This window comes from Corythoichthys intestinalis, chromosome 22 (genome assembly GCF_030265065.1).
Source record: "Corythoichthys intestinalis isolate RoL2023-P3 chromosome 22, ASM3026506v1, whole genome shotgun sequence".
Classification (NCBI taxonomy): domain Eukaryota; kingdom Metazoa; phylum Chordata; class Actinopteri; order Syngnathiformes; family Syngnathidae; genus Corythoichthys; species Corythoichthys intestinalis.
The window spans coordinates 19,041,203-19,060,868 of record NC_080416.1 but is presented as its reverse complement, the minus strand read 5'-3'; the positions used below and the strand labels follow the sequence as shown (position 1 = coordinate 19,060,868).

General features: G+C 38.7%; 1 long non-coding RNA gene across 1 annotated transcript; it reads left to right on the top strand.

The window, feature by feature from the left end:
* The first annotated feature begins 8,757 nt into the window (after positions 1-8,757).
* On the top strand, positions 8,758-17,746 carry LOC130910204 (uncharacterized). Its single transcript, XR_009061835.1, has 4 exons — positions 8,758-8,829; positions 9,087-9,262; positions 17,446-17,610; positions 17,684-17,746. It is a non-coding gene; the product is annotated as an uncharacterized LOC130910204 (long non-coding RNA).
* The last annotated feature ends 1,920 nt before the right edge of the window (positions 17,747-19,666 follow it).

Sequence of the window (19,666 nt, the reverse complement as noted above, 5' to 3'; positions counted from 1 at the left end):
CCGCCTTCTATGATGGGTGATTTTAAGTGCAATCAAGCAGTCACGAATGCATAAATACAGTGCTCAACTTGATGAGGACACCCCATTTGAATCTTTCAATCTTTTATTCCATAGACTTCACTGTCAGTTGACAGAATACGGGGCTCGGGCCCGATCCGTAGGGCGCCTATTTTAAAAAACTTAAAATTCAAATATTTTCAAAACCAAAGCTGCTAGCAAACTCAAACCAGAACAGGCCCCTCGCTAATTGAAAAAAATTCAAATTCGTTCCATAATAAAATCCTGATTATTCTTTATACAAGTATAACAAAACTTAAAATGGCTATAAATTTTTCAGGTTTTATGCTAGATGCAAAAAAATCACTAAATGCAGAGATAATCACCTATAATTTCAGGATCAATAGCAATATTAGCATATCACATTAAGTTTTTGCCAGAAATAGCAATTTTGTTGTTGTTGTTGTTGTGCAGTTTTGACGCAAGTTTTCAACAGCTGATAAATCACTTAATTTTCACATCAGAAACTTAATACTTCAGGAAGGCATGCAGAATGATTTAAATTTTATTCAACAGAAAAATTAACATTTTTCAATATACAATGTATATAATATTTTTAGGGCTGTCAAACGATTAAAATTTTTAATCGAGTTAATTACTGCTTAAAAATTAATCCTAATTAATCACAATTCAAATCATCTATAAAATATGCCATATTTTTCTGTAAATTATTGTTGGAATGGAAAGATAAGACACAAGACGGATATATACATTCAACATACGGTACATAAGTACTGTATTTGTTTATTATAACAATAAATCAACAAGATAGCATTAACATTATTAACATTCTGTTAAAGCGATCCACGGATAGAAAGACTTGTAGTTCTTAAAAGATAAATGTTAGTACAAGTTATAGAAATTTTATATTAAAACCCCTCTTAATGTTTTCCTTTTAATAAAATCTGTAAAATTTTCAATCCAAAAATAAACTAGTAGCTCGCCATTGTTGATGTCAATAATTACACAATGCTCATGGTGCTGAAACACGCCAGCAGAGGGCGACAAAACACAAAAAAACACAAGTAACAAGTGGACCTTACACTGTGCTGTCATTTTCATCTGTTTGAGTGGGGCATGTCCGTTAAATGCGTCAAATATTTTAACGTGATTAATTTAAAAAATTAATTACCGCCCGTTAACACAATAATTTTGACAGCCCTAAATATTTTATGCAATCCAAAATGGCGGCGTCACAAAACAAAGAGCTTTTTAAGTTGAAGATTCTTGTAAATAAATGTGTAAATCGCAGAATCTCTATAGTTATGAACGTAAAAACTGTCTAGATTCTTGGTTGAAAGCAAAAAACGGGCAGTTATCATTCATTTTACGTAAATATTTTAAGCCAATTTTATCCATTGATTTTTCTTTTCACAACGTTTCAAAGTGCATGCATGGTGCTATTTAATATAATAATTACCTTGAATCCTCGACCAAATCACTCTTGAGACACTCCTGCCTGCTTATATGCAGTAAAACCTTTGTCCTGTTTCCACCTATATCCGGCGTTAGAACGCAGCGTGTGTTAGAGTTTATCACAGTGAAAGCCAACTCAATGGTCTGCCTGGGTCGGCACCCTATGGGTTGGCGTGGCGCAATGTCTGTAGGAGATGTCTTGTCAACTGATGGTGACTGATTTATACATTATATGCTGTAGATAGATGAGCGGATTGACTCTGACGTTTTCAATCTGAGGTAAGGAAACATTCTAATGGGCAACAAATGGACAATCAGAAGTCAATTGAAAAAGCCCTAGCTTTTACACAAGCAAATAGCTTGGTTGGAATAGTAAATGAGCCTGATAAGGGATGACACAACAGTTAGCCACGCTACTGTGACAAATATGCACACACACACACGGACAGCCAGTATGTACTCCGCCTCTATATGTGTGTGTGTGTGTGTGTGTGTCTGAATTTTGATGAAAAAATTTTATTTGTGTCTGGCTAAGCAGATGGGGCTTGCAGAGTGTGTGTCCCCCGAGCACCTGTTCCCATATTAAGAGTCTTTAAGGACGTCTGGTCTGTTTCTCCCACAAGTTCGAAACCTTCCAAAATGCAGAAGTCTGATGAATTTGGTCCGTGATGACATCAGCTGCTCTACAGCTTCGAAATAAGACAGAAACTCATGTCGTGAGACTCAAAAGAATGACGCATTCTGTCCGCTATTTGATTAATAAATTATGATTATATATATTTTTTTTCTTAACATGCAATTGGTACTTCAACCTGGTGAGTGGTATGAGAACGAAAATAACAATACAGGCCCTGACGTCAAGAGACAACAAAAAATAGGCATGAATGTGCATAAGCATAATTTGGTAACATCCAACAAATTAAATGTATTATTTCCAGCAACTTTTATTTTTCCTGTATGATTTGTATTCTTACAGTATGTATTCGTGTTCTACTTTTGCTGTACAGCAACAACTTGATTCATTATACAATATCCTTTTTTTGTTGCTGACATAGCAAGCATTGATGTATTTTTAATGTACAATGCAGTGTTAGACTACAGCTTTCTTGGTTTGATTCCATTTTTCCCCACTGCAGCCATTTTGCCATCGTAAAACAGTAGTAGAAAATATACTGTATCTCTTCGAGGATGAAGACCAAAACACAAAATCCTATTCAACAACAGTATTTCGACGGGTGGACTTCATTCAGATTGGCGTTTTCTTCCTTGAATGATGCACCTTTCAAGCTTTGCACAAATTGGGTTTATTAAACACTTGCTGCCATTGACAACTATTGATGTCAAATGAAAACTAAACTGCGGCGCTGTCATAAATCGTCGTATTTCGAGCATGTCGTCGGATGTAGAAACAAATGGCGAGTCAGATTTTACGTCGGATGTCGAAAACATTGTGTGCCGGATCGTATGTTGAGGTACCACTGTTGTTAGTTACTCCGAAGAGTAAGTGACATTACTTTTCACCTTACGTTATTACATTATACATTCTATAACATCTTTCACATCAAATCATTAACTGATTGAATTGAACTGATTTTTTACTTAATAAAAAAAATTTTTTAATAGGTCACACTTATTACATTTTTTTTTAAACATTTCACCTATATAACTGTAACGGTATACAAACTTTAACTTTCAAATGCTGTAAGAAAAAAAGCTTTTTTGTTTTTCCTATTGTCCTGAACCCGCACTGAACCGTGACACCCATACCGAGGTACGTACTGAACGGTGACTTGTGTGTGTTGTCACACCCCTAATATAGAGTATATAGATATATTTTTCAATTTGCAGGTAAAGCTATGAATATTCTGCCTGTCCTGTCTTTGCTTTAGTTGTTTTGATTAAAAAACATCACAAAAGGTTAATGGAAAGTTTAGGGCAAGTGACAATTTTTGCAAAAAAATATATATATATTGTTATTATATTGTAGTGTCTACAAGGACAATGCAAACTTTGTGATGATAAAGCACACCCAGCAGGAGATGAGTACATTATTTTTGAATTAATTGTACCCACCTGGACGTCACGAACTGTATGTGTAAAAAAAAAAAAAAAAAAAATTGTCCGAGAGTTTAAGATGACTCTCGCTACGCTAAATGCTAATGCTAACGAGAACACTGAAGGAGATAGACGGTGCCTACCACAAAAGGTACTAACTGTTTGCATTACTCTTGCACACTTAATGTAATTAATCTGGGAATAGTATCGTTTCTCGTATTTACTGATTGACTGTTGTATTAATCCAACACACCCAATATAAAATACAGTGCCTTGCAAAAGTATTCGGCCCCCTTGAACCTTGCAACCTTTCGCCACATTTCAGGCTTCAAACATAAAGATATAAAATTTTAATTTTTTGTCAAGAATCAACAACAAGTGGGACACAATTGTGAAATGGAACAAAATTTATTGGATAATTTAAACTTTTTTAACAAATAAACTGAAAAGTGGGGCGTGCAATATTATTCGGCCCCCTTGCGTTAACACTTTGTAGCGCCACCTTTTGCTCCAATTACAGCTGCAAGTCGCTTGGGGTATGTTTCTATCAGTTTTGCACATCGAGAGACTGACATTCTTGCCCATTCTTCCTTGCAAAACAGCTCGAGCTCAGTGAGGTTGGATGGAGAGTGTTTGTGAACAGCAGTCTTCAGCTCTTTCCACAGATTCTCGATTGGATTCAGGTCTGGACTTTGACTTGGCCATTCTAACACCTGGATACGTTTATTTTTTAACCATTGCATTGTACATTTGGCTTTATGTTTTGGATCATTGTCCTGTTGGAAGATAAATCTCCGTCCCAGTCTCAGGTCTTGTGCAGATACCAACAGGTTTTCTTCCAGAATGTTCCTGTATTTGGCTGCATCCATCTTCCCGTCAATTTTAACCATCTTCCCTGTCCCTGCTGAAGAAAAGCAGGCCCAAACCATGATGCTGCCACCACCATGTTTGACAGTGGGGATGGTGTGTTCAGGGTGACGAGCTATGTTGCTTTTACGCCAAACATATCGTTTTGCATTGTGGCCAAAAAGTTCAATTTTGGTTTCATCTGACCAGAGCACCTTCTTCCACATGTTTGGTGTGTCTCCCAGGTGGCTTGTGGCAAACTTTAAACGAGACTTTTTATGGATATCTTTGAGAAATGGCTTTCTTCTTGCCACTCTTCCATAAAGGCCAGATTTGTGCAGTGTACGACTGATTGTTGTCCTATGGACAGACTCTCCCACCTCAGCTGTAGATCTCTGCAGTTCATCCAGAGTGATCATGGGCCTCGTGTTATTAACAACACTGGCTGTGAGTAATCATTCCAAAAGTTGCATTGTGGGAACTCACTGCAGAAAAATGGCAACGCTGAGCTTTTTACTCACATCTTAAACCGACATCAAGCGAATCGCCTTTTTCTGAAAAGTCTTCAAGTCAAATATTTATCACGACGAATCAAAAACCGCCAGTCATTCTCCATTTATGTCCGCCTTGGGACGTCTCTGTGGTCTTCATTACCATTTTTATTCCTGACATATTTCCACTGAAGCCCAGAAGAAGATGCTGGGAATAAAAGGAGAGGAAATGAAGGGAGATGAGAGCAGATGTTATTACTTCTGCACACAGCATAGGCCTGATGGTGTTTTCAGAGTGCGGACATATTGGATGCAGAAAACAAACGGCTCGGGTTCACAAAGTGACGTAAAACGTCTTGAACGGGCATGAACGAGCTGCTGTCTGGGATGTCGAAGTCGCCGCGGGAGACATTAAAGCTGTTCAAATGAGTTAAGAACCAACACTGAACAGTCAAAGTGTCAAATGCCTCCCGTCTATGTCCCTCGGAGAGCATCAGTCACCAAAAGGATCAGACGACGTCGGACCGCTGTCGACTTTGTGCATTTCTAACGTGGCCGCCTCAATATTTGATGGCGTCTCACACCACATGCGAGTCACTACTGATGTCAGCTTTCGAACTTGAAGAGGGCACCGTCAGTCGTTGACGTTTTTAAGATATACTCGTGGGGAAACGTTACAATATACAGAGAATATTATAAAATGTATTTTGTCTGACCCCGACCAGATGCTTTAAACACGTTTAAACTTTTTAAAATGCACCTTTTTAAAGAGTGGTGACTCAATTTATGATTTTTTTTAGGAGGCTAGTAGGGGTTTTATGAGGGTATTTGAACACCCTGCGATTTTGCAAGTTCTCCCACTCAGAAACTTTCATGGTAGGTGCTTGTCCACTGTGAGAGACAATCTAAAAAAACATCCAGAAATCACAGTATATATATTTTTTTAATTATTTATTTGTACTACACTGCTGCAAATACGTATTTGAACACCTGTCTATTAGCTAGAATTGTGACCTGTTAGTCACCTTTAAAAAGTCCTACGAATAAGTGGATTGGAGGTAAACTTTTTGAATCTGACTTTTTGACCTGTTTTTGAGGCGGTTAGCTGCATATAAACACCTGTCCACCCCATACAATCAGGAAGACAATTACTAACATGGTCAAGACCCAAGAGCTCTACAAAGACAGAACTGTAGAACTCTACAAGGCTGGAAAAGGTTACGGGGCAATTGCAAAGCAGTTTGGTGATATAAGATCCACCGTTGGAGCAATTATTAGAAAATGGAAGAAGCCAAACGTGACTGTTAATCTCCCTCGGACTAGGGCTCCATTCAAGATCTACCTCGTAGGGTCTCAATGATCTGAAGAATGGTCAGGAATCAGCCAAGAACTACACAGGAGGAGCTGGTCAATAACCTGAAAGTAGCTGGGACCACCATTTCCAAGGTTACTCTACACTAAGACATCGCGGTTTAAAATCATGCATGGAAAGTAAGGTTCCTCTGCTTAAACCACCACATATCATGGCCTATTAAGTTTGCCAATGACCATTTTGATGATCCAGAGAAGTCATGGGAGAAAGTCATGTGGTCATATGAGAGTAAAATGGAACTTAATTCCACTCGTAGTGTTTGGAGGAAGAATAATGTGTACCATTCCATGAACACCATCCCTACTGTGAAGCATGGGGGTGGAAGCATCATGCTTGGGGGGTGTTTGTCTGCATACGGGACTGGACGACTGCACTGTATTAAGGAGAGGATGACCTCAGTTAGAGCAATGAACATGGGTCGTGACTGGGTCTTCCAACATGACAAAGGCCTGAAGCAGACAGCCAGAATTACCAACGAGTGGCTTTGTAAAAAGCTTATTAAGATTGTAGAGGGGCCTAGCCTGTCTACAGAACTAAAACCAATAGAAAATCTTTAGAAGAAGCTCAAACTCCGTCTTTCTCAGTGACAGCCCAGAAACCTGATTGATCTACAGAACATCTGTGTGGAGCAGTGGTGCAAAATCCATGCTGAAGTTTGTGCAAACCTGGTAAAATGTTACAGGAAATGTTTGATCCCTGGAATTGTAATCAAAGGCTACTGTACCAAATATTAACTTCGATTTTCTCAGGTGTTCAAATACTTATTTGTAGCAGTACAATACAAATAAATTGTTTAAAAAAATCATACACTGTGTTCTCTGGATTTTATTTTCTATAGATTGTCTCTCACATTGGACAGGCAGCTACCATGAAAATTTCAAACCTGCCCATCATTTCTAAGTAGGAGAACATGCAAAATCGCAGGGTGTTCAAATACTTATTTTCCTTACTGTACATACATGTGACCACCAGATTGCATTTGTATTACATATGGAAATGTATGAAAATGACGGATGTTTTCTCCAATCGACTCACTAACCCATGGGTTTCATTTCACATGACTAAGCGGCCGTTTGTCACTTAATCGATGAGTGATCTTTAAGGCCGACGGCACTGTTTGCTTTGTTTAATTGATATTGATGGAATCATTATCCCAGCAGGATAATCAGGCATTATCTCATTATTAGACCACGTTTTAAATGTTGAGCACACACACGGCTCGACAATCATTGACACCACTGCTCTGCGCCAACACACTAGGATGCAAGATGAGATGACGGCTGTCAATTTAACAAGATCTGTAAATTGTAAGGCTTCAATAGTGATTATGAATTACAGGTCAAATAATTACTCAATAGGGTTTAAATTCAGACACTGATTTATCGAGTTTAACAGGCGAAATAAGAGAATTTTGCTGTTGTATTTCCCAAGAACAGAAGTACCTTGCAGTACAAGTGTATTTCAAGGTTCTATTATATATCTGAGAGACAGGTGTTAAATATTACAGTGAAGAGAATAATTATTTGAACACCCTGCTATTTAGCAAGTTCTCCCACTTAGAAATCATGGAGGAGTCTGAAATTTTCATCATAGAGAGATAATATTAAAAAAAAAAAAAAATCCAGAAATCACAATGCCTTATCAATTATATAACAATTATATAACAATTTATTTGTGTGATACGGCTGCAAATAAGTATTTGAACACCTGTCTATTAGCTAAAATTCTGACGCTGAAAGACCTGTTAGTCCGCCTATTAAAAGTCCACCTCCACTCCACGTATTATCCTGAATCAGATGCACTTGTTTTAGGCCGATAGCACCATAAAGACACCTGTCCACCCCATTCAACCAGTAAGACTCAAACTTGTAATATGGTAAAGACCAAAGAGCTGTCCAAAGACACAAGAGACAAAATTGTTAACCTCCACAAGGCTGTTAAAGGGCTACTGAACAATTGCCAAGCAGCTTGGTGAAAAAAGTCCACTGTTGGAGCAATCATTAGAAAATTGAAGAAGCTGAACATGATGGTCAATCTCAATCGGAGTGGAGCCCCATGTAAGATATCACCTCGTGGTGACTCAATGAGCCTAGGAAAGGTGAGGAATCAGCCTAGAACTACACGATAAGAGTTGGTCAATGACCTGAAAAGAGCTGGGACCACCGTTTCCAAGGTTACTGTTGGTAATACACTAAGACGTCATGGTTTGAAATTATTCATGGCAAGGAAGGTTCCCCAGCTTAAACCAGCACATATCAAGGCCCGTCTTTAGTTTGCCTATGACCATTTGGATGATGCATAGGAGTCATGGGAGCAAGTTTTGTGGTGATATGAGAGTAAAATAGAACTTTTTGGTCATAATTCCACTAACTGTGTTTGAAGGAAAAAGAATGATAAGTACTATCTCAAGAACACCATCCCTACTGTGAAGCATGGGTGTGATGGTTTGTTCACTAGTATTATATTTGTCAAATGATGACCTCTGGTGGTGGCGTTGGGTGTAGTTGATTTCCTGCCTTTCTTTTACTATGAAGCAGACGTGTCTAACGGTGCTAAAGGACAGCTACGTTCTGGTTCGGCCCACATGAGGCTGTAAGTTGTTTCAATTGATGTATGCTGGTGTGGGTATTTGTAGTTAAGCATGGAGATATTGTTTGTATAGTTATATTTAGCATTTTACGATGAGAGAAGGGAGAAAACGTTAGCATTTTTAGCATCAAAGCTAGCGGACTTTTGTGTACAAATGGGGGCAGATTTACTAAATGTATTTATTGATTGAATGGAAGGGACGTTTAATGACTGTTTATTTTGTGTGAAATGTTTAGTGTTGATATGTGTGTCATTTTCAGCCTACTCTGCAGTTAGCGAGCTTGTGTAACGCAATCGCCACACTCGCATTTGAAGAGGTTCAGTGGGACAACTTCAAGCAAGCATGGGTTTTTGGTAGACATGGAGGAAGGCCTATGCTGAGACCAAGAGTTTTACGTCATGTACTTGGAAAGAAATCGAACTATTGACTTAACAGGTAAACCAGGTTTTTCCTGATTATCACATCACTGAAGTGAACGTAAATGCGTCAGATCTCATTATTGTCATTACCTGGTTATTCCCAGTTATCAGATTATTGTAGTCATGTAAACGTAGCTGATAATAAATAAACAATTGTTTTAAAAAAACAAAAAAAACACAAAAAAAAACATTCTTACCTGCAAGTGATGCGCAGGCATCATCTCACTGCTTTTTCCTCTTCCTTTTTTTTTCCAAGATCCCTCCTGCAGTGCGTGCAAATCTGTTGAAAAACTACAGAAAATGTTTGAACTCTGTAACTGCAAACAAAGGCTACTGTACATTCATTTTCTCAGGTGTTCAAATACTTATTTGCAGCTCTATCAGACAAAGATATTGTTAAAAAATTATACATTGTGATTTCTGGATTTTTATTTTTGGATTATCTCTGTCACAGTGGACATCCAACAACGAGGAAAATTTCAGACCCCTCCATGATTTCTAAGTGGGAGAACTTGCAAAATAGCAGGGTGTTCAAATAATTATTTTCTACACCGTATATGGTGGTATAGGTTAACAGTCCAAAGCAAAAAAAAAAAAAAAATGAAAGTCATTGGACTCAATGTTCCTTTGTTACTTTAAAAGGGAAATGTACAGCACTGTTTCTTAACAACGTGGACCAACGGATGCAACAAAATTAGTCTCTATAGACAGCTGAATATATCTTCGGGGTCCCAATGAGTCACGCCAAAAGAAAAGGGAAAGAACGCAAACTCTGCTGTCGTCATACATTTGTCCAAACGTCACATTTTATCAATGAGTGGGCGTTAAAAGCCACAAAAACACAAGGGGGACACGTGGAGGATGTCAGAGGGCATGCAATATATTACTTTTGTTTGTTTCTCCACTGACCTTTTTTCCACAGGCAAGCAATTTGATAAATACTATATGTTAAGAGTCCGAAACCCTCCAGCGTTTTCCACTGGGGACGAACAGACGTGAGTAAATTATTATATCGACAGCAGCGAGCACACAGCCGTGACTCTTCGAATGCAACATGGAGGGAGATGTGGAATGACAATTTGGCTGTATAAATTTATGGGGGGAAAAGACAATGCAGGAATATAATAACTCGGGGGATTTCAAATATTGTTGTAGAAGAGCAAATACTGTACTGCCAAAGCTAGTAAATCAATTCATCAATTTTCCAACGTGCTTGTGTTCATTAAGATCAAACTGGAGTCGACTTGGGGCATAAGGCGAGGTACATCTTGGGCTGGTGGTAAGACAATCACAGTGCAAATGTATACAAACTAGTAAAGCAACGATTAATCAATTAACTAATTCGAGTAATTCGATTAGAAAAAAGCTTCAAATCAAATTTTGCTGCTTGCCGAATTCGTTTAATTAGAGTGGCGTTGTCATGGTTTGTTTTGAAAGTGTTTGCATTTAGTTTTATTGATTTGGGTGGATTCACTGCCCTCTAATGGCAACAGTGAATATGACATAACTAATTTAACATGGCTCAATCCAGCTGCTCCCTGTCAATTCCAACATAAGGTTGCTTATAGAGCTGTCCCGACTAGTCGACGTTATCGATGACGTAAATGCATTTAGAATGGCGGGCGCTCGTGATACAAGTGGTTGTTACTGGCACCCCTAAGGGTGCCGCTGTTATTTCAATGTGACCGGCGTTGTCAGATAGAGCAAAGAGGAAGAAAGTGGGCGAGCGAGCGAGAGAGAGGGAGTGAGATCGGTGAGTTGGAAAAGTGCGCGGGTAGCACCGAGTTGAGTGGCTTTATCCCCCACGTTTTTGTTTTGGTCAATAAAAGTATCCATAAAAAGCCATCTGACGCCTCTCGGTGTTTTTAATGCACGCCGCCGCCTTCCTGAGGAGGAAATTGGACGAACCCAGACGAACCGACGACAAAGAGCCAAGTGAATCGCCAGTGAGGAGTTGAAAACACTGCCAATTTCCAAAAAGGGCAGAGTTGGTAACACGTGAAAGCGGCTTAAAGCCAAAAAAGCGGACCAGAATAGCCAGAGCCTGGAATTATTTCAAGGAAAATATGGAGGGTGCCACTTTGTGTACTCTTTGCTAAGCTGAGCTTGCATACCACGGTAGCATGTCGGCTATGAACGAACACTTGAAGCGCCGTCACCCAAGTGTAATTTTCGAAGACAACAAGAAACAACAAGCTAGCGGATTTTAAGTCCATACAACTTTCTAACGATTTTTTTAAATGTAAGTTGCCTTTATGTGCATCGTATCAACGTGTATTTTTATTTAATAAAATAATTAATATAATTATAATTTTTAAAAAATTATTATTAAATTTATTAGGATCATGGAAGCTCCCACTTGGGGAAAATATATACATATATCCTATATATACATAATATAATAAAAATATATATGGAAACACCACTGGCCTGCTTACTGTAATCCATGACTGCACTAATGTTAGTTATTTAATATTATAAAGTTTTACATATAGTAGTATACTATAAAATTGATACTATATATTTAATTTTTGTTACTGTGGGTATGTGTGCCTTTTATTCAAAATAATTGTGGTAATATTTCAGTGTGCCCTCTACTTTATTTATTTTCAGGTTAAAACAAACAAAAGTTGAACAGTTTTTCCCATCCCCCCAAAATGCGGCATGCACACCAGAAAAAGCATCTGAACTCACACAAAGTATTCTGAAAATGGTTGTCCGGGACATTTCAATTCATTTTAACATTTAGAAATATAAAGACAATGACATACCACAAAAAGAGTAAGAATTGTTTTGACTCCTGTCAGTGTTTCCGTTTACATTTTTTTGCACTAGTTAATGCCAGCAGCATTTGACCTCATTGTTAGTGATTTATTATTGGTATTTATGTTATTTATTTATACGTTAAAAAAAGAATATAGGTGTTCCAAAATGTTTTTTGTGAATTAATAAGCTTGAACAAAAAAATCATTATTAAAGTAGTAAAAAAAAAAAATTATTACATTATTCGACTAATCGTAAAAATAGACTAATCGGGAGGAAATTAGTCATTTGGGACAGCCCTAGTTGCTTATAGGTCAGTGGTTCTTCACCTTGCTAACAGTACCGAACACAAGTTTCACATGTGAATTCACCGAACTCTTCGGAATTAGATAGCACAGGGTTTTTTTGTTTTTTGTTTCTGTTTTTTTTTTTGTCAAGTTTAAAACCAATATATGTAAGATAGCAAGCTAATAATTTAGCTAATTCCCGTTCAAAAGTATTCTCATTTTGACAGCATGTTTTATAGAGGTCAAAATATGATTATATTTTATTAATATTGGGCTGTTGTATTCCCTCATACCATGCTCATACTAATGCAAGTCAACCTTCCACTGAGCAAACCAGTTCCTCCTCCCATCAGATGGAGGACCAATAGATAAAAGAAATGCATTAAGCCTGTAAATTGGGAGCAAACCAGTCCAAAACCTGGTCTTAAAAGCCACTTTGCCTAGATTTAATCAGCGTACGAAAATAGGGCTTTGCGTTTCTTTAACTTTGCCGAAGACTGTAGACTTACTCACTGAACTGCTGGGGTTTGATCGAACCCAGGTTAAGAACCACTGTTATAAGGTATATTTAGCCGTTTTTGTGGGAATACTTATATGAACAATTTGTTAAGAGAATTGTAGCAAAAAATATTTATATATATTTTTTTTTAAATTAGTATTTCATAGCATTTAAGCTAGCGGACTTTTGCTATGCAAGTTAGCCAATTGTTGTCTTGTTGATCCTCATTTATTAATCTATTTTTAAATGAAAGTGCAATTATGCATAGTTTAAAGAAACACTCTGGAATTTTATTTTGTATTCGCATTTTATGCTCTTTTGAAAGTGCAGTTTTAGGAAGCCTTTTTTTTTTTTTTTTTACATCTCCTAAAATCTATTCTGCAATCCATTGAATGTTCCTAACCAGACTACTCGATTATTTGAACTAACTAGTTGATAGATTAATCAACTACTAAAATCATCGAGACCTGCAGTGATACTAATACAAACATTAACATGCACGTTTACACTAATGGACAAAACGTATCCAACTTTGAGACTTTGCAAAGTTGCGACAATTTACAAGATTGCTGAATTATGCAGCTATTTTAACATAGAGTATTTCAATTGAGTAGTATATTAATGTATATGGCAGAAACTTGCTGTCATGGCCTTACACCTGCCATTGTAAAGAGTGAAGAAAATTGTTATATTGGTGTTTTATCAGATCAATTATCCATAATATTATCGATTAATCATCAAGAGATTTTATGTTCGGGTGTGTTACGTTTGAACCTAAATTGGTTGATGTGAACCAACTCACATTCTTTGTTCAAAAACATGTTTAAGACTTCAGTACTGAAACAAGATTTGGAAAAAAAATGGTGACAAGCGTGTAATTTTTGTGTTAGCTTGTCTCGTGATTAAATTGTGCCAGGATATATGTTGTTTTCATTTAATTTTGTTTCCACTGTGATATTTGAAATTGAGTTTGTGTTCTGGTCGTAAAGGTTGTCTTGGCAACTAAATGTAGTGTTTTTGATGTGCAAATAATCTAAAAAAACGGTTGCAATTATTGTTTAACGCCACAAGATGACGGTAGATGACTACTTTAAATGAAGCTCTTCAATAGCGTACTGCACGTAACACGTCACCTTTGCTCATTAATATTCATTACGTTCGCAACTGTTGCTAGGGGGGTCAAACTCGCGTTTGTCCCTCATGCTAGATGTATGTAAATAGTGTACAAACAAACAAAAAGATGTTTACTGGTCTAAACCTACCAATTTTGTCCGAAAATGATCTTGCTGTTGCCCAATTCACTGGTAAAGATGTGGAAGAACATACAAATGTTCAGTTAAAGAGTTGGCTTGAGTATCGAGGGCGGAAAAAGAGCTGACCTGATCCAGAAGTAGCTTTTTTATTGACACCTTTTTCTTGTGTGCATTGCCTTACGACACTGACGATAACATTCTCCTGTTTCAACAAGCTATCCTTTACCACCATATGCGCTGTATTTCTTATATATTATATCCTTTGGGTGTCTTACGTCTCTGACCGTTGTTGGGGGTAATTTATTATGCTATTTTTGTTTAGCAATCGCAAATGCTACTCAGTGATAGTCAACGAACAGTTTTAATATTTTTTCATTAATAACAAATCTTGATTCTATTAATTTAATTACACATTCCCCTTACTAAAGCTGTTTTTTACAACAGAAAAGATTACAACAATATACCATTTTAAAATTTTCCAGGTCATTCATTGTCAGACAGAAGCAGCACGGCAAAACGACACACTAAAAAATAAGTAAAAATATCAAAATGGCTTATCTCTTCGGGGCAGGCTGTGGCAGGTAATGGATCTGTACGACCATGGACCCCAACAAAATGTTTACTGCATATGAAGGTGAATGGCTTCACCTTGCTGGCGTTAAACTGGTCTTTTAGACGTCCGCACAAGTTGATCTATTGTTCACATTTTTTCCTCTGAGTTTTTGGCATGAGAAATTTATGAAGAAAGCATCCTTCATATGTGGACGGTTGTAATTACTAGAGTCGTTTCTACAAGCTTTCTACAAGTTCTTTTTTGAAAGATGGCAGAAAACACTTCTATGTTGACCCTCTTCCGGTTTACAATGGTGACGTCACGCAACCTTGCGGTCTAAAAATAGCATTCGTGCGGTACGCTATTCACCTTACATCGTTCCCTCAGAACTAACCAACCTTTGGTGGCAAAAAGTGAATTGGCAAATTCGTAAATGCTGAATCATAAATACTTGGCAGCTCACTGTAATTGAAGTTACTCAAAAAACATCGCACTTCAAACTTCGATTTTTTTCCCCCAAATTAAAAAATAATAATTACAGGTGAGCTGTACCGAGGGCCTCGCTTTTCTTGGTCTGGCAGAGCACTGGAGGTGCTTATTAAAGTTAAAGATGATTGACAGACGTTAAGGTTTGATCTTGCCAGAGATGCTTGGAAGCCGAGACTTCAAAGCGCCACATGCGTCAATCATCGTTTAACTTGTTCAACAGTTGCTGTGGCAACTCATCGTGTGTAAGTGAGTAGCTTGAGTGGATTTGAGTGGACTCACGCAATGAAGCATTTAATAAAGACAAGCATTTTTCTACTTTATTCTTGTTTAAAAATAATTTGGTGGGACAGTAGCATGTTTAAAACTTGTCTTGATTATTTGAAGTGCTTAAAAACCATTTATTAAAATATACTGTACATAGACATAAAAGTTTTTTTTAATTACTCTTTGGTGGGGGGATGAAGAAACATGTCATATCTACAGTGGGGCATGTATTTAGTCAACCACTAATTGTGCAAGTTCTCCCACTTGAAAAAATTGGAGAGGCCTATAATTGTCAACATGAGTAAACCTCAACCATGAGAGACAGAATGTGGAAGGAAAAAAAAAAAAACAAAATCACATTGTTTGAATTTTAAAGGATTTATTTGCAAATCATGGCAGAAAATAAGTATTTGGTCAGTACCAAAAGTTCATCTCAATACTTTGTTATTTACGCTTTGTTGGCAATAACAGAGGCCAAACGTTTTCTGTAACTCTTCACAAGCTTTTCACACTGTTGCTGGTATTTTGGCCCATTCCTCCATTCAGATCTCCTCTAGAGCAGTGATGTTTTGGAGCTGTTGTTGGGCAACACGGACTTTCAACTCCCTCCTCACCCCGTGGCGTTAAAATGATAACAAGAACGGTGAGAAAAAAATCCCAGAACCAGACGGGGGGACCTAGTGAATGACCTACAGAAAGCTGGGACCACAGTAACAAAGGCTACTATCAGTAAAACGATGCGCCGCCAGGGACACAAATCCTGCACTGCCTGCTGAAGAAAGTACACATCCAGGCCCGTCTGCGGTTCACTAGAGAGCATTTTGATGATCCAGAAGAGGACTGGGAGAATGTGTTATGGTCAGATGAAACCAAAATAGAACTTTTTGGTAGAAACACAGGTTCTCGTGGTTGGAGGAGAAAGAATACTGAATTGCATCCGAAGAACACCATACCCACTGTGAAGCACTGGGGTGGAAACATCATGCTTTGGGGCTGTTTTTCTGCAAAGGGACCAGGACGACTGATCTGTGTAAAGGAAAGAATGAATGGGGCCAGGTATCGAGAGATTTTGAGTGAAAATCTCCTTCCGTCAGCAAGGGCATTGAAGATGAGATGTGGCTGGGTCTTTCAGCATGTCAATGATCCCAAACACACAGCCAGGGCAACAAAGGAGAGGCTTTGTAAGAAGCATTTCAAGGTCCTGGAGTGGCCTAGCAAGTGTCCAGATCTCAACCCCGTAGAAAATCTGTGGAGGGAGTTGAAAGTCCGTGTTGTCCAACAACAGCCCCAAAACATCACTGCTCTAGAGGAGACCTGCATGGAGGAATGGGCCAAAATACCAGCAACAGTGTGAAAAGCTTGTGAAGAGTTACAGAAAACGTTTGGCCTCCGTTATTGCCAAAAAAGGGTACATAACAAAGTATTGAGATGAACTTTTAGTATTGACCAAATACTTATTTTCCACCATGATTTGCAAATAAATTCTTTAAAAATCAAAGAATGTGATTTTCTGTTTTTTTTTCCACATTCTGTCTCTCATGGTTGAGGTTTACCCATGTTGACAATTACAGGCCTCTCTAACATTTTCAAGTGGGAGAACTTGCACAACTAGTGGTTGACTAAATACTTATTTGCCTCACTGTATCTCTTTCCAAAGCTAAATCTGAATAAATACATTGAATACACAAAAAAAATCTATTTTTGGGGGGGTGCGCTACTTCGCGGTTTTTCACTTATCATGGCAGGTTCTGGTCCCCGTTAACTGCAAAAAAACGATGGATCACTGTATAGCTAGCCTTCAAGTCTCTCGCGACCTCATCATATTTTGAATTTGACTGCTGAACTTTCCATTTTATAATCTCGAACGGTTTGAGTGTGTGCCACGCATGAACAGACAAAAAGCTCAGTTATTAAGTTTTTGTGCATCGGCCGAGCGGACACTCGGGAAGGACGGATGGCTAATTTGCGAGCAGAGGTCAACGAGCACCTTCCTTGCTCCCATCTTTCCCATCATGCATCTGTCCCTTTTGATCAATCCATTCGCTGGCTGCACGGGTTCGCGAGTTGAGCCACAGTACCTTCATCCAACAGACTGATGCGTCGTGACGAGGTGGAGCTGCGGTCAGCCGAGACGACGCTGGAGGTTAAAGGGCCGCCGTGGAGAATCGAGGGATGTTATTGGTGAAGCCGTCTCTGTTCTACACAGCACGGTTACCATGACGCCCTGTGAGAGGAGGATCCAGCTCATTTTTGGAGGTATAATGAAATAGCATCATGACCCTCCCCTCTTGCAATTTCCGTTACATCATCCAAACTCTTCTCAAAACAGGCAACAATGATGTGCACCAGTCTCCAAGAAGAAATACATGACTAAGCAAGTCTACAGACCCACCATTAGGTACACTTAAAAACTGTAGAGTAATCTCCCTCTACATACTGTACATCTTTGGACAATAGTATGGATGTACTATATATTGAAAGGCACTTCGGGGGTTGGGGGTGGAGTTTGCTGTTTAATTGCTAAACTGTAGGGTTACAATATTTTTGTCTTTTATGTTGCTCTTCCTATCAAAATATAGTGGTACCTCTACATACGACCGCTTCGACACACGATCTTTTCGAGGTAAAATTTAATTCGCCATTTGTTTCTACATCCAACGACATGCTCGAAATATGATTTATGACAGCGCCACAGTTTCTTTGTTTTGCCGGACGATGGATTTTCTTGTGAGAGAAAACACGGGTTCCAAGATTAGTACAGGTGGTGAAAAAGGAAAAAGGTGAAGCATACCACTGAAATGAAGATGTATATGATAGAAAAATATAAGTGTGGTGTGTGAACTGGCTGACAATACAGCCATAGGATGTCTACGATCTCAAGGGTCGTCCTCCGACCTCCGTTTGCCAGTCTTTATTAGTTAAGGTGACAATTATTATTGTGGTAACATCGCCAAAGATCTCCAGCTTCATCAGGCATTTATTCCATCAACTTGTGCAACACAACACGCCAACTGTCCGCTGAAGTTGACGCCAGCAACAAAACATTATAAGAGAAAATAAAATTTCTACCGCGCTCTCACTGTCACGTCAGCCACGTGATGTGTTTAGGTACAGCGTGCAAAAAAACTCCACCACATTAGAACCCGATTCGTTTTTCGAATTATTATTATTTTAATATTACTCCGATTTTTATTTATAATTTATTTGTTTTGCTATGTGTACAATGGGGCAAATAAGTATTTAGTCAACCACTAATTGTGCAAGTTCTCCCACTTGAAAATATTAGAGAGGCCTGTAATTGTCAACATGGGTAAACCTCAATCATGAGAGACAGAATGTGGAAAAAAAAAACAGAAAAATCACATTGTTTGATTTTTAAAGAATTTATTTGCAAATCATTTTGAAAAACAAGTATTTGGTCAATACCAAAAGTTCATCTCACTACTTTGTTGTGTACCTTTTGTTGGCAATAATGGAGGCCAAACGTTTTCTGTAATTCTTCACAAGCTTTTCACACACTGTTGCTGGTAATTTTACCCATTCCTCCATGCAGATCTCCTCTAGAGCAGTGATGTTTTGGGGGCTGTCATTGGGCAACAAGGACTTTCAACTCCCTCCACAGGTTTTCTACGGGGTTGAGATCTGGAGACTGGCTAGGCCACTCCAGGACCTTGAAATGCTTCTTACGAAGCCACTCCTTTGTTGCCCAGGCTGTGTGTTTGGGATCATTGTCATGCTGAAAGACCCAGCCACGTCTCATCTTCAATGCCCCTGCTGATGGAAGGAGATTTTCACTCAAAATCTCTCGATACATGGCCCCATTCATTCTTTCCTTTACACAGATCAGTCGTCCTGGTCCTTTGCAGAAAAACAGCCCCAAAGCATGATGTTTCCACCCCATGCTTCACAGTGGGTATGGTGCAATTCAGTGTTCTTTTCCTCCAAACACGAGAACCTGTGTTTCTACCAAAAAGTTCGATTTTGGTTTCATCTGACATTGTTCCAGTCCTCTTCTGGATCATCCAAATGCTCTCTAGCGAACCGCAAACGGGCCTGGACGTGCACTGGCTTCAGCAGGGGGACACGTCTGGCAGTGCAAGATTTGAGTCCCTGGCGGCGCATCGTGTTACTGATAGTAGTCTTTGTTACTGTGGTCCCAGCTCTCTGTAGGTCATTCACTAGGTCCCCCCGTGTGGTTCTGGGATTTTTGCTTGCCACTCTTGTTATCATTTTGACGCCACGGGGTGAGGAGGGAGTTGAAAGTCCGTGTTGCCCAATGACAGCCCCAATGCATGACTGCTCTAGAGGAGAT